Here is a 16,039-nt window from a genome sequence, read left to right as displayed (position 1 = left end):
TACGCTGTATAAACCCTATTTTTTACTAGTCTTTATTTTGGGTTTTAAATATTATTCTTTGTTTTTGTCTTTAATATAATTTATACATGTTATTTATTAAAAAATTTATATTTAACAGAAGTCATTTATCATAAATTAATATAATTTCAAGAATAGATCTAATTGTTGGAAGTTTGTTTTATTTAAAAGTTTACTCTTCAACTTCAGAAAAAATAGTTTAGATTTATTTAAAACTCTATTAAATAAATAAAATTAAATAACTTTATAATACTTTCTATAAAAAAAATAATTAAAATTAACATATAATTCTAATAAATTTTATTTATTTTGTTTTTCTTTTATGTTTTTATTCTTTTTCCTAATTTTCTTTCTTATTTCAGAATAATAAATTACTCTTACAAAATATAAAATACGTTTAACTTTTTACCTTTAAATTATATTTGTCTCACAACCTTTCGTTTTCTTTTATATAATAAATTATAAAGACAAATTAGATATATAATTTAGTTTACCCATAAAACTAATTTTTATATAATGTTTTTATTTTTAAGTACGATACCATATAATACGAGATATTCAAAATATTTATGGTCAAGAATAGTTACATGTCCATTTTTATTTGTTAATAAAATAAAAATAATAATAATGAGATTAAATAATAAATAATGGATAATAATTAAATAATCAATATTGAACAATTTATATTGTCATGTTAAAAACGTAAATGATTTGGAACTGATAATTATTAAGAAAGTAAAACAGGAAAAATCGAAGATTAAATGAAAATTAGATCGTTAAATAATAATTCAAAATTATAATTATAACGATTAAATAAAATATTGCAAAATATGTACAATAAAATGTTATATTTGTATACATAATGCAATTTTTGATTTATACATAATGTATAGATAATAATAACCTTAACACATACTTATAGATAGATAATGGAAAAAATATATTAAGTGTTCATATTTTATAGTTAAAAAACTGAAACGTTTATCTTGTTCACGATTTAGGAATAACTAGGGAATTATGAAAAACAACTAATATTATTCTTAAACAATTAATTGAACTGAAAATATGATAAGTTTATATTTTCAAAATTGAACTAGAAAATAGTATATTTAATTTTAGTAAAAATGGATTAGTTTCTTTTGAGTATAATATAGTATAATTAATTATAATTTAGTATAGATAAGTTATTTTTGTTTAATTCTAGTATTATTGATACACCAAAAACCTTTTTAATTTGAACCTAGATAACTCCTGGGTATTTAATCTTTTAGGGATATGATTAGAGGATATTCACGTTAGATGAGTTCTTTCATGTTGAGTGAAAATTAGTTTATGGCAGACCTATCAAATAATATACTTATAAGACGATATTAGTTTATGATAATCTCTCTCTTATATCTATTCTCAAATCTATCATACTTTGAATCCATACTAGAAATCCATCAAAACCTAACATATTTTTCACCCCACAACAAAGCTCTTGAACACCATACAACCCTCTCTACACATTACACAAAAAAAATTTCATATAGAGCAATATTTCATTTAATGCTTTTGTTAAACTACAAAACTTGAGTTACTAGGCATCTAGTATCTAAACAATCTTGTTTTAATAATCACTTCCTTCTTTATGTTTAACAAATATACATGCTAAACGAAATAATTTTGAAAAGACTTTCAGAACATATATATTAGAGCATAAACATATTTTGTAAATGTATCAGAGCTTTTATAAATTTTTCAATGATATCAAACTTTCTTTTAAGGTTTTTAGAGCATTTGTATGTCAAATCTTGTATCAGAGCGTGATGTATAATAAAGTGGAAATGTATAAAAGCAAATAAATAAAAGCACCCAAACATCAATTTTTCTTTCAAGTATGAGAGCAAATGAAGTTTAAGTAACCAAAGATAACATTAATTTTTATTTTCAATATCACAACAAATTGTTTAACATTATCAACGTAAATTTCATTTAGTATTAGAGCATGAACAAAAACCTATTTGTATCAGAGTAAGAGATAAATGTACCAGAGTATAAGTTTTTCAATCATAAATATTCATACGTGTATTAGAGCAGAAATAATTTGTAAGATCAAGGAGATAGTTTATGTTTTAACAAATAAACATTTACTCTCCCTAAATGTAATAACCTATTTTTCTTCTTCCCTTAAATCTGATAATCTTTTAGTGTTTATATCAGAGCATTCAACCATTCAATCTGTCGCAACCGAAATCGCGACGGGACGACGATCCAAAAAGAAAACAAAAACAATTTTAAAAAAGTTTTGGAGTCGCCACTATAGTTTATTTTGGAAAACTATAGAAAAACCATAAAAAATAAGACAAGGTCCATGAAAACCAGATTTTGGGTTCGGGAATCGGTTACGTGTAGGAAAGGTATTAACCCGAAGGCAATACCTTTAATTAAAAACACGAATATGATGTGGTTTTCAAAATGTTTAAATATCCCCAAAAAGACATTATAAGGAAACAAAATATTTTTTTTTTAGTTTTTTGGACCCGACAAGGATTGACCTTGCTCCTAAGTATTCTCAAAATGAGAAATCAGGTTACGTAGTTCTAGCGGAAAAATTGTTTGTTGTTTGAAAATATGGATATTTTAGTATTTTTTATAAAAAGGAAGAAGAAAAGGTTTTCTAGCACAAGGACGATGCGAGCAATCACACATGTGCTTTAACCTCTAAAACCCTTTTTCGATTATTTTTATAAAAGAAAGAAAAGGTTTTCTAACACAAGGACGATGCGAGCAATCACACATGTGCTTAAACCCTTAAAATATCTTTTGATTATTTTTATAAAAGGAAGAAAAGGTTTTCTAGCACAAGGACGACACGAGTGATTACACATGAGCTTAAACCTTTAAAACATTTTTCAGAAGAGAAGAAGAAAAGTTTTTAGCATAAGGACGATGCGAGCGATCATACATGTGCTTAAACGTTTAAAACAATTTTACTTATTTTTTAGAAGAGAAGCAGAAAAGGTTTTAACACAAGGACGATACGAGTGATCACACGTGTGGTTTAACCTTTAAAAATATTTTTTGGTATTTTTTATGCAAAAAGAAGAAAATGTTTTTTTTCCTTTTATTTTTATTTATTATTATTTTTATATTTTTATCTTTATTAACAAATGAGTATAACAAACAAACAATACTAAAACAAATACTAAAGCTAAAGAACTAAGAGCTAAGATAATAAAAATGAAAAAAACATAACAACCCAACAAGCCCAATAAGAATAAGGTACAAAGATTAAAAACCAGGGTGTTGAGCAAAATTAAGGCCTTTCTAGTTTGAGCCCAAGCCCTTTTCTCCAACTTTGCGTATGCTGGGGGTGTAAGGCTAAAAGTGGGGGTGCAGCCTGAAATAGTGTGTCCAGGCGCAATCCTCCTTTTTTTTTTTTGCAGAAACGAAGTGAGGATGCAAATCGGAATCAGGAGTTGTTCCCTCCACCTCTCCAAATAATTCTTAATTTCAAAATTATCCTTTTTAACTTTAACTTTTTACCTTTTTACCCTTTTAATTTATGAAAACCCTAATATTTACTTTTCCTTTTCACTCTCATGCGCAGCTGCACCCCCCCCCCCACCAAACTCTCATTTCATTTTTTTCAAAGATCTGTGTTTTCTCAATCTTTTCTTCACATCCGTTTTTAATTTTTTCTATTTTGTGCCTTGGTCGTTTGTTATTTGTGCGGTGGTGGTGTGGTGTTGGTTATGTGGTTTTCCAGTGGTGCTGTGGTGGAGTAGTGGTTGTTCGTTAGTGGTGCTTTGGTGGTGCTTCGGCGCGTGCAGTTTCCTCCCAGACTCAACGAATATGGCAGATCCGCTTCTCCTTCAACGGATGTCGATATTCGTTTAGATGTTTACATCCGTTTAATATTTCGCCTCATACTCACATTCATTACCTTTAACCACCTCCACCACCAGACAAAGCTTTTTCAGCAAACAAAAATTACAGGGAGAAGAAGATTGAGCGAAAGCAGCAACAATGGCATCAGCGGCAGGGGGTCAGCGGAGACTGCTCTTTCGATTTACACAGGTGCTATAGTGACACTCTTTGCAACTTCTTCCATGATTAAAGCGGAAGTAGTGGAGCTTTGGGCATTGACAGTGGCAAGACCTTTAATGAAATTAGGGAGTGGTGGTGGTGGAGTATAAAATTTTAACCCAAACTTTTATTGAAGGGATAAAATAGGAATACAAAAATGGAATGAAGGGTAAAAGAGGAAGGGGGAGGTGGAGGGAGCAGTCGGGGAGGTGCAGGGAGCAACACCCATAGGAATCGCGTGTGGCGACAGGAAGAAGATCCAGCCCACTTGTCTGGCCCAAGCCCTTTTTTTTTTTTCCAGAACACCTTAGGGTTTCCATTGAATCCTCATTTGCCATCCGCGTCCAAGATTGAGGTCTCTAACCCTCTCCACTTGGATCCAAAGCCGCGAAGCAGGAAACCTAGGGTGGCACCTGCATCCTCTCAGGTGCGCGCAAAGGGCAACCACCGCTGCAAGCCGTCGTCCAAGGTGTCGCCTAGTGGCGTCGGTCACCACCACAATCTCCGCCGGTCACTACACCAAGCCCTATTTTCTTCCTCTCCTCTTCACGCGAGGGGGAGGGTAATCTCGTCCTTGCTCGCCGCTGCTACTGTCACAACGAGACTGGGCGTTGCCGTTGCCGCCACTCACAAGACCAAACACCACAAACCTATGCTGGAAGAAACCGCGTTTCTCACGGCGATTGAAAACACCTACCCCCTTTACTCAGTGAGCTAGACCCTAACTCAGAGAGTTCTTCGTTCTCGTTGTCGCTTGCCTAAAGACGTTGCCGTCAGCCAAGGTCGATGCTCCATTGCCGACGAGGAAAACTCTTCTTCCTTTGCTATGCGAATCGAAGATGAAACCAAATCGTCATGATCGCAACGCTTCTACTAAAAAATCACACCCACCGCCAACAATTAACCTCTAGTTCGTATTGTGTTGTGCTGGGCGTGAGTCTTGGGGCTTTGGTGATGACGTTGTCGTGAGAGTGGGTGAGGATGATTGTGGTTGTTCTGTTGGATTTGCAGGTAATGAAAGGATGTTTTTGGGTGATGAAAATGGAAGAAGAAGGTAAGGCGTGATTGAGTTTCTTTGTTTTTCTTTTGTTTGGTGATTCTGTGATGGAGGAGGTTGGTTCCAAAGGGGGTGATACTGTTGTGTTGATAGAGAGTAGAATGTAAGTGAATTAGAACTTGGGGGTAGTGTGAGAGGTGAATGACGGATGATGAATATGTTTCTGATCAACTCGATAAATGAGAGCCAGAATGACTAATTTTCAGCAGAGAAAGTGAAAGAGGATCAAATTGAGTGAATGCTCCCGGTAGAGGTGATACGGTAGAGGTGTTATCTGATGAATAAATTGGGGAATCCATTGCGGCCTGATCTCTGATCAATGAATGAGGGAATAACAATGATGTAATCGATGAGGGAATGGTGAAGCCTGAGAGTGTCGCGATCTCCTCTCCTTTTTCTCTGATGAATTTTGGTCTTTTTTTTGTTACCAAAATTCCTCCCAAATCTTCCTCTGAATGAATATGGCCTTTGAGGTCAATATTCTGTTTTGATTCCCCCTTAGATGTGTTCCTCCTGCTCCTTTTTGGCTGTGGTCATGCGGTATGTATCATGCTCCTCCCCACCGTTCCTTTTTTTGAGATTCCTTTAACCGTTTTCTCCTTCTCTACCATACCCCAAAACCAATGCGCCAAAACCAACTTTTCCCTTTTGTCACGTTTCAAACCTTTCTTTTTTCTTTTTTTCCTTTTCTTCTTTTATTTTTTCTTTTCTGTTTTTTTCTTCTTCTTTTCTTCTTTCTTTTTTCTTTTTCTTTGTTTTGCTTTTCTTCTTTTCTTTTTTATTCTTTTTTCTTTTTCCTTTCTTTTTTCTAAAAAGAATTAAATCAAATAATAATAATAAAAAACTAAATCAAATACCAAATAGGAAAATAAAAATTAAAAATAATAAAACAAAATAAAAATAAAATAAAGTATAATAAAAATAAAAACAAGTCCTATTATTTAGTCAATTGGATGTTGACATATGCAATAACATATCAAGGCAATTAATAATATATCATAATTAGAGTAATATGACATGTTATGGCATCAAAGCATTAATGCTTATCAAACAAGTATGCTAGGAATGGTTTATGACTTCCATAAGTTAATATCATTAGGTTAGATGAATGCAAATGAATTGCCAAAGCAAATATATATATATATATATATATATATATATATATATATATATATATATATATATATATATATATCCATTGAATGAATTAAGAGTAGTTTTCAAAAGAATTAATTATAAAAGAATGGAATAGAATAAGTTCTTAATGTAAAGTGCATGCAAACTCTTCTTAAAGTCATCATTTATCATATATTCTTTTACCTCTTAATTGATAAACGTAAGGGAGTGGGAGGAAAGACATTTATAGCCTGGAGGGTAGTGGTGGTGGTTGGTCTAGTTTGGGAAAGATTTGGATGATGACATTGTTGAGGGTGTTTACGAAGGTTTGGAAGTTGGTTTGTTGTTCTTCTTTGTTTGCTTGGAACATTGTGATAATCCTAGCTTCTTGGTGCGCATTGTTGTCAGGAATCAAGTGATGAACATGGTTTAATATGACATTAAATTGTAGGTTAGTTGGTAAGGGAGATAGGTTTAGGGAGGTGGTGGCTTGAATGATGGCTAAAGGTTGTGGTCGAGAGACGATTTGGTGAGGGTTTAGGATAGGTTGGGAGATTGAGGTTGTGGCTTGATATGGAGGGCTAGGAGTTTAGATGACGAGGTCAACATCTTCAATGGTTAGGCTAGGTATACGTGGAGGTGGGGAGAATAAAGCTTCTTCTACAAAGGGTTCTTCAAGAATGGTAAGAAGTTCAGGAGTTGGAACATAAGCATCTTGGGAAAGTTCTTCGTGTAGAGCAGTCATCTCAAAAATTGTAAACAAGTGCTCAACAAAGCGGCACATAGCTTCATCAAGAGAGACATAACTGCTACATACGATTGGTTAGGGCACAAGTGTCCCTTGAGGTAGCTCTTGGACAAGACGTCGTCCAATGACATTGTCATATACCAAGAAGGCATCATTAGAATCCTCAAAATGATGAGTTCTACAAGGTTCAACTATGTACATGCCAAGAGAGGTGATGACTTCACTACATTTATCAAACAAGTTGCTTGAAGAATTTTAGAGGTAGGTTCAATCATGGGTAAGTAGTTGGCACAAGTGAGACAGTGGATTGAGGTAATAACTTCTAATGTACAATGTCACTTCACATACATAATGTATTACCTATTATTTACACTACATTTTTTTTACCCTTTAGGATTGTTTAGTGGCAAAAAAGGCAACTCAAGTATGTGTTAAGGTTCCAAAAACATAAGCCCCTAATTTTTGCGGAAGAAAAATTTGGGCAACACAATGTAGTTTTAGTTTTCAATTTTATTATGAAATTTACACATGTTTTAACTAGGTGGGAAGGAATAACATCCGATTCATGAATTTTAGAGGATGCCCTTATTAGAGAGGATCCATTGATTATTTTAGAAGGTGAGTTGCACGGAATTTGGTGCACTTCATTTATGCTAACTGATGAATCAATATTTTGTACTATTCACTTAGTTTTCCGCACCAAATTGTGTTGGTGAATTGTGTTTAATTCTCAATTATTGTCTCATTTTCACTATTTGAGCTTAATTTGACTCTTAATTCTTATTTTAATTAATTTGAATTATTTGTGCCTAATTATTCCAATTATTATTTGTAGGACAATTTTGGAATTATTATTGGGACGTAAAGAGAGCTGCCACATCATTTATTGTTTTGAACATAAACATTTCCTTTTAATTTTGTTTTTAGGTTAACTTTGGATCATTTTTTGCCATCTTTTGTAGAAGCCCGTTTGAAGGGCAAAATTGTAATTTGGGGTTTATATACCCTAAAATCATATTTCATTCCTCTCTCCCTACCCTCATTCACGTTCTCTTCTTTGGTTTTAGCTTTTGAGGTCTTCTTCTTTTCCCCCCTTGGGGAGTTTTAGGTTTTATTCTTTTTCCCTTTCTTTGTAACGAATAATTTATGTTTTCAATTGCAATTTCAATTTCGTTTCTTGCTTTCAATTTCATTTCCAGTTCCATTTTAAAGTTTGCCATTTATGTTTCAGAATTGTCTTTGCGTTTTCACTTCCTTTTCTGTTTGTGTTTTTATTTGCATTTTCTGGTGTGCATTTCGTTTCTACATTCACTTTCGTTTTCTGAGTTTCTACATTTACTATAATACCGTTTGGTTTTGCTAATAATATCGTTCGGTCTCTAACACGCTTCATTGTCAGAGACCGTTCGACTTGTTCTTGTTCATTCTTCTGATTTGTAATATCGTTTGACCAACTTCTGTATTAACTTGATCAGTTTTCCATTCTCATTTCCATTTGCTTGCTTGTCTTCATACCGTTCGACTTTTATTTACTTGTATCGTTCGACATCTTAATCTTCCTGCATATCTCCTCTTCTCACACTTGCCTTAAATCGTTCGGCCTAACTAAAAACGCCATTCGGTTTCCAACTCTTAGTCCCTACCTTCTCCCTCATTCCAGCTTAACTGTTTTGTACTGTTCGGATCTTAACACACTTCACTGTTAGGACTGTTCAACTTCACTTTAGGCCCGTTTAGACTTAATTTTTTCCACTTTTACTTCAATGTTTCCAACTCTGATTAGTTGTGTTAATTTAGTTTTAATGTTAGCTTAAGTGTGCTTGGTTGGTCATTAGCAAAATTACATTGTTTCTTTGAGATTTTTGGACTGTAATTGTCTTTCTGCTGCTCTGGCTTGGCATCCTATTAAATCTGGTTGTATTCTTGCAATGGGTATACACTTAGTTGCCCAATTGTGATTGAATCTCCGCTTAGTTGATCAATTTGTACGGAATACATTTGATGGAATAGGTGTGTTGCGTTTGCTTAGTTCATAATTATGAAAACATGGTTAATCTTCGCTTAGTTGGTTAATTCATGTTTGATTAGAGGTTAAAGTAGTTTATTCATGAGATGTCTGCACTTTAATTGTCACTCTGCTACTCTGATTTGGCTAAATATTCAATCTGTTTTGTGCTTGCGATTGGGTATACGCTTAGTTGCCTGATTGGTGTTTAATCTTTTCTTAGTTGATTGGGCTGTATGGTGCAGAATTGATTGGATTTGTGCATTGAATTCACTTAGTTTGCAATTTTAAGGACCGAATTAGCCTTCACTAAGTTGGGTAATTCGTGTTGGATTTGAGTTAGAGTAGCGTGTAATTGTTGTTAATCTGTGATTGGAAGCATGTAATTGAGCTAGTAATCAATCATTTTAAATCTGTGTTGCATTCTAGTTTTAATTTAGTTCACTTTCATTATTAAAACTATCTAAACACCCCCCCCACAAAGTGTTCAACCTATTGACTGAATCACATTTGGTCCTTGAGAGACGACCTAGGAGTCACTTCCTAGTATTATACTGCACTTAATTGAGCATTAAATTTGATTCGGGTACGTCTTCGATATTGTTAAGTCCCTGGCAAGTGTACCAGATCGTTATCAAGTAATATAAATGGGTAAGTCCAAGTATCGTTTCCCAAAGGACTCTTAGGCCTTACATTTTATGTAAACTAATCGCGTAAGACTTGAGAAAAGAATTAAGTTGAAGTGTGTATGCAAAGAACAAAAATAAACATGCAAATGCAATGATTCAATTGGCTTTAAGAAACTCTGGATGAATGGAGTTGTTAGGGTTTACAATTTCATCTTATCCACCCTCATATATATACTCTTCTTATTTAATTAGCTTATTTATCAAATTGTCATGCAAACTTTCTTAGTCTACCCTTAACCCAATCCCTTGGTGAAAAGAGCCTATTACTAATTACCGGCTTGCTATTCCTAGCCTCCCCTAGTAATTAATAATGCATGATAAGCGNAAGCAAAATACAATTGATCGTCCTACCCCTATCCCTAGGTGGTATTGCAAAATCAAGGAATTACTCACCAGTTCATGACATTACTGTACGTCCCCTTATCAATAAAGACAAACAACATTTACCNAATGAGTTAAACGATAAAAGCATTAAGTAAAGGTGAAGAACCCAACAATTGATAAATCAAGCATATGCAAGCATATAAAATAAATAAGAATTTGGATATATGAGAGTTTCAAAAGATTACATTGTTCCCCAACAACTTAGGGTTTAGTTCACCATAGTCATGGTGAAACTAGATGAAATATGATGAAAGAATGGAAGAAATAACCCTAATCTTGGTAGATTGGAGCCTAAGCATCCAAGGAACCTCCTCCAAGGTGTGTGGAATAACTCTGGATGTTTCTCTCTGCCAAAAGAATATGTTTTGATTCGCACTGGGGCTATATATAAGCCCAAAAAGATAACAGAAAAATTATAGAATCTAGCTAATAAAAACAGACAACCGCCCAGGCGCCTAAGTTCACCGCTCAGCGGTTTCCCTCTAGCCGCTTTGACCGCTCAGCGATCAGTTTTGCCGCTGAGCGATTTTCCCTTGATCGCTCTAGACGCTCAGCGGTCCATTCTAATGCTCAGCGATTCACTTGACCCATCTTTTCAGCCTTTTTCCTCTTCTTTCACGGGTCTAAGTCCACTTTACTTCACTTCCATCTTCAATTCACCTTAAAACCCTGCAAAACAATGTAAAACCAAGCATAATATCTCTAAAACCAACTTTTGACTCTCACAAGACTCAACTAAGTGTTTTGCTTGATTTTAAGCTCATTTTAAGTCATAAAGGGTGTGTTTTAATATCAAGTTTAAGTATGAAAATAACGGTTTTTAGACCGTTATCACAACTCCAAACTTAGAACTTTGCTTGTCCTCAAGCAAACAAGACAAGACTTAGCTTTCCACTTTCTTCATCAAATAATTCAAATTTTCACAATTCGTTTTTCTCATGACAAGTTATTATATAATTCAAATTTCAATGGAATCCTATAAAGATGCATGCATGCTTTCAATCCAATTCAGTTCACATAATTAATCTTTTTCCAACAGATGTTTTGTTCATGAATGATCAATCAACTAAGCATAGATATAAACATGGATTTCAACAATTCTCACCAAGCAAGTGTTTCACTCAATCACTCAAGTGTTTAGGAGGTCACTCTACTCTCTACTGTTCACATGTCACATAAAACAATATTGCCATTCATCTAAAACAATCAAAATCTTCACATGCAAATGTCATCACAAGGACTTTTCTAAGGCTTGTAATGTGGCTGGGCTATCAAGAAAAATTGGTTTTTCTGGAATACAAAATCCTTGAGTTAAGAGAGTTTTAAATTATCATTCAAAGTTCAAGCACACTCTCTTTTAACCAATCTCACTCATTCCTAACTTTTTCCCTTTTTCCTTTTTACATTGAGTTCACTTTGCATGCTTTTTCTCTTTTCTTTTTTTCTTTTCTTTCTCATGCATTTTTCTTTTTTAACTTTTGAACTCAATGTTTTTCTTTTTCTTTTGCCTTTCACTTTTCCCCATACAACCCCAAACTTGAACCTTTTCAACACATACAATTATTCTCAACCTAACTCAAGGTAATTCAATTCAAACAAGGGTTTTCAAATTGTTTAAGGCTAAGGTTCAAAAAGGGTATATCATTTCAAATTCTTTGGGTGAAAATTTGGCCAAGTAAGGGCTTTCCAAGCATGGCCTTGATCATATGACATACACATGCAATTCAATCAAATATCAAGATTAAGTCAATATCATTCATGATTCCCTGTGAACAATGCACACATCAATAAAAACTCTGAAGCTCAATACCTCACACAAATGCTTTCTCACTTCTCATTCATGAATCCTGCTTAGCATCACAATCACAATCATAATCACTTACTCATCTGTTCACATAATTAGTGAAATATTAACCTGGATATCAACATTCACACATTCTCAATCATCATCCTCAATCAATCATCAGTAGTAAATAACTTATCATGCAATAAAATTGAACCATCATCAGAATCAGTGTACAAGCCAAGCATAGACACAAGAATAAAACCTATACTACTAATTCAAAGTACAAGAGAAAAAGAAAAAGAAAAATCCCTGTCCAAATGCTGGCATCCATCAGTAGATGCCCTCAGTGTAAATCCTCATCTGAGTCATACTCATCCTCATCCTGGGCATCCTCAAAGTCCTCATCCTCCTGGTCGTCATCCTATCATCCTGAGGCTCTAGCTTCTCTGGACCCACTGTCCTGTGCCTGCCCTTGAGGCCAAGCCATCGCACTATGGAACTCGTCCATAGTCCACCTGTGCACTAGTGGCTGATCATATAGTCCTACAATCATCTCAACAGTGGCCACCTGCCCTCTACGAAGGGACTCCATCATTGCCTCCATCATGGACATATACATGTCCCTCATCTGGAAAGGCTCAGGTTGTTGTGCCGGTGCATCTACAGGCTCATCCTCCTGCTGCGCTGTTGTCCTCCTAGGACGTCTCCTAGGAACTGCTCCAGCCAGCTCATCACCTCCACAGTACTAACGATAATAGGAGGCATCAATAGCTCTCATCGGCCTCGCATAGGGTGGAACTGCAGTGTCCACTCCTGCCTGCTGGCACAAGTATGTAATTAGGACGGATGTCCCAGTGGTGCCCTGTTGTTCACAGTGTTGGCGCAACTCAGAATTTCGCTGGTAATAATCTTACCAACGTTCACGTCTATCTACCGCAACATACAACAAATGACCAGAATCTGATGCAGTGTGATGTCAGAAACATGAGAGCATAGCTGGATGTTGGCATGAGTAAATGTCATTCAGTACTTGGCTAGGGGAGCCAAATCTGCCCTAAGGATGTTAACCGGTGCCCCATTAGGGTTTCTCTGAAAATGCCTCCTAGGGATACACATAACTATCTCAATATCTTCATAATCCCTGGCCTCCCCTAGTATAGCAACATAACTGCACTGCTCTCTTGGCCACTCAGTCCCGAAGAAAGCGTTAATGGTGTCGGGATCATAACTGATCAAATGTCCCCTCACGTAGTTCATGTATCTTTCAGCTGATATTCCTCCCCGGGGCAAGGCGTTGGCATAGAACTCCTTCACCAACTCAATACTGACTGGTGCTGGATATGTAGTTAGTCTCTCCCAGCCTCGCCTCTCAATCTCCAAACCAAATTCTGGAGCTAAATCAGGGATATACATGGCCTTTCTCTCCATCAACAAACGCCTTTCTTGGACAATAGCATAATGCTCTTCATGCTTCCTTGAGAGGAACCTAGAAGAATAGAATCTCGTAGGTCTCTCTGGCTCCTTCCTTTTGTTGCCCATAGTTTTCACTCTTTTTGAGGTAGACATTCCTGTATCAAATAAATCCAACAATATTCACAGAAACATCATTAGAGGTTAGTACATCATCAATTTTATAACTCAAATCACACATAATCCAGTTTTGAGGGAAAACAGGACCCCTCAGCATCCAAACATCCAAAAACTTCAATCATTTAGGCAAATCTGCAGCAGACCGCTCAGCGTCCATGAAGACCGCCCAGGCGGTTTGTCTCCAGCCGCGCCACCGCTCGGCGCCAAAACATACCGCTAAGCAGTGGCGGCTAGGTTTTTTCAAAAACCTTTCCTAAACTGTCCTAATCTCCACTCTTTTGCTACTTTCAACAATCCAGACCAAAATCATGCAATTCAATCGGTTCAAACAGTCCCTATTTCATTAATTCATGCATAGAAATCAAAAGCCCCAATTTATCATGTTCCTAAACATGCTCATCAACAAATCCCAAAATAGAAACCCTAAACATGAATTTGCATACTTACTTGAGTGGAAACTTTGAATGCTTGTAGAAAAATTATTCAGTTGATGATGAATTTTGATGAGTCGATATTTTAGTGATTTCACTTAGTTTATTGTGCTAGAATTAATCAGGGAATTGTGCTTAATTGTCCGGTATTTTCCCATTTTTCCTAAATATGCTTAATTTGATTGGAAATTCTAATTTTAATTAATTTGAATTTTCTGAGCTAATTATTTGCATTATTATTTTCAGGGAGAATTTTGGAAACTCAATTTGGGACATTTGGAGGTGACAAAATAAATTCAAGACTCTACACTTGGACATTTCAAATTTAATTATATTGTAACTTAGTAGTATACAATATTTTTAATCAAACTTTTGTGCATTGGGCCCTTTTTAGTGGTAAAGTTGTAAAAGCCCAAAACTTTGTGAGACCCATGTCATACCCTAGGGTTATTGGGTGGACCCCACCCTATTTTTAGTGACTTGGCCCTAGGAAAAGGCAGCAGCCGTCACTCATCGGGAGAATATTCATTCTCGGCATTTGAAGTTGCAGGGACAACACAGCCACCACACAGTAGAGAATTGTTTTCTTTAGAAGCATGGAAGGTTACGGCTGAGAAGAGGAGCTATTTTCATTTAGGAGCGATGCACATTTTGTGATTTTTTTTTAAGAGCTTTTCTAATTGATTTTATCTTCACGCATAGACTGAGAATGATTTTATATTCTATATATTAGATTACATTCAGCCTTAAGGTAGCTACTTGTTTATCTTAGCTTTACTGTTACGCTTTATTATATTTCATTTAATTGCTATAAGGAAGCACACGGTTATGGCTAGCTAGAATGAAGTAACACATTTTCTTTGCTTTTACTTTGAGAATGGAATGCTAGGTAAGAGGGTCACGTCCTCGGTTTTTCTTTTTGTTTTTTTTTTTAATTGTATTTAACGTGTTTCAATTTTTTTTATCATTTGGCTTTTCATTTTTTTTTATTTTATTTCTATTCTTATTTTATTTTTTTTATTTTATTTTACTTTTATTTTTATTTTTATTTTATTTTTTATTTTAGTAACTTTATTTCAAATTTATGCATTTGTTTATTTGTCAATTGCATTATGCATTTCATTTTTAGTTTAAGCATTTTAGTTTAAGATTCTTAATTGTGTTTGGATATTTATATATTGCAATGTTCAGTTTACTGTTTTAGCGTTTTGTTTTCAAATTCGGATGAATTCTGCAATTTCTGGTTTTGTTGCGTTTAGACCGTTTAGTCTCTGATTGTGCCGTTCGACTTGTCTTCATTTCTTGCCCATTCAGTTTAATGTTTTAATGCACTTTAATGCTTTCAATTATGTTCGGTTGTGTCTAATTTTCATGCATTTTAATTTAATTTAATTCTCGTTTCAAACACCTTCAAAACCCCCCTCCCACTATATGTTAGACCTAAGTCTCGAACCGCATTTGGTCCTTGAGAGACGACCTAGGAGTCACTTCCTAGTTATACTGCATTTCTAATATGCAATCAAATTTGTTTGGGCGGCGACACCCATCAAATTTTGGCGCCGTTGCCGGGGACCAACGGTTCGGTTTTAGGTCTTTTGTTCTGTTAGTATGTGTTGTGTTTTGTCTTGTGTTGTGAGTGTGATGTTCTGTTTTGTGTGTTCGTCATTGTGTGTTGCATTTAGGTAGCTTTAGTTGCATATTATCATTGCATTCTTCCCCTTTTCTTTTTTTCTATATGTCTACCTATTTTGATTATGTGAATAATGCTTATTCTGTCAGTGCCTATGATTATGATTCTCCTTCTGGATGTTACTCTGATGATTGTGATGTATACTCTGCTGATTTTTATGTTGAGAACAGAACGGTTCCTCCTCCATCTCATGAGAGTGCTCCTAGAGAGCCGTTTCCACTTGATGAGGAGGATATTCGTTGTGTTTTCAACACTAGTCTAATATACTTGCTGCCTAGGTTTCATGGTTTTGCAGGTGAATGCCCACATAGACATTTGGAGGAGTTTTACACCTTATGCTCTTTAATGAAACCTCTAGATGTCCCCGATGAGGACATGTTCTTAAGGGCATTTGAGTACTCATTACATGGAGCGGCAAGGGATTGGTGTTGTTGTATTACTCCTGGATCCGTCA

Source organism: Vigna radiata, chromosome 6 (assembly GCF_000741045.1).
Source record: "Vigna radiata var. radiata cultivar VC1973A chromosome 6, Vradiata_ver6, whole genome shotgun sequence".
NCBI classification, from domain to species: Eukaryota; Viridiplantae; Streptophyta; class Magnoliopsida; order Fabales; family Fabaceae; genus Vigna; species Vigna radiata.
The sequence above is the reverse complement of the archived record's forward strand: the minus strand, read 5'-3'. Positions refer to the sequence as shown.